Here is a 992-nt window from a genome sequence, read left to right on the forward strand (position 1 = left end):
CAGCCTGTGGAGCAGAGTGAGGCAGCACCAGCCGCTGCACTCAGCCGCGTGCTCATTAGCCACAGGTTCATTAGCCACACATGAAACCCCGGGGGACAGCAGAGCCCCCCGGGCAGCCAGGTGAGCAGCGCGATCCCGGCGCTGCTGCCGCTGGGGGGCAACAGGAGACCACCGGATTGCTCACCCCCCTGAGCCCGGGGAGACCTAAACTGAGCACAAAGGGCAGATGAACTCGATCCACTGCTGCAGAATTCGTCTGCTGGGAAGATGAACCTGGCAAAGCCTTAATTAGCCTTTTAGGTGTTTTCTCCCACGTATTATTTCCAAAAAAAAACGTTTCTATGTCTTTCTCTGAGCAGGGGGTCTCGTTATTCTGGTTTAAGTGGAACAACATGGTGCCCTTCAATATTTTTTTAAAGGGTCTAAAAGCTCAATTTGATGCTTGAACATCCTCATGCCTCCCAAGCAGAGCAGGGAGTCAGATAATGTCTGAGAAATCCAGAAATAACACATTCCTGGGAGCAGTCAGTGTCTTCTCTTTTAAACACAGACTTGCACCATATAAATCCTGCTCCCTCTGTCATGTCAGTGGCCACTGAGGCATGATTTCCATTTCTGCAAACTGTGAACAACACGGTGGGAAAGCCCAGCTAGGAAACCAGGTAGGAAAGCCAGGCTTTGCATTTCTCTGGTTGCTTTTGAGGCTCTCCAGGCCCTTTGTAAAGGAGAACCAAGCTTTAAGTGTGTTACAGACGGAGTGGAACATGTCTGAGGTGATGCTTGGAAGTGTGAGCAGAGCCTGGAGCTGGGAATGTATTTCCAGTGCCATGAGCTCATTCTCATACCTGCTTTGCTGCCACAGAACTGTGGCACTTGAACTAACAGAGAAAGGAGCAGTAATGCAGCACTGCTGATACTAAAGTGAGTCACTGGGCACTAGAAGAGCACTGGAGATTGGAGCCATTTGCCTTTGATCTTTCCCTTGTGCTGTG

Source organism: Chaetura pelagica, unplaced genomic scaffold, assembly GCF_000747805.2.
Source record: "Chaetura pelagica isolate M959 unplaced genomic scaffold, ChaPel_1.0 scaffold963, whole genome shotgun sequence".
In the NCBI taxonomy this organism is placed as follows: domain Eukaryota; kingdom Metazoa; phylum Chordata; class Aves; order Apodiformes; family Apodidae; genus Chaetura; species Chaetura pelagica.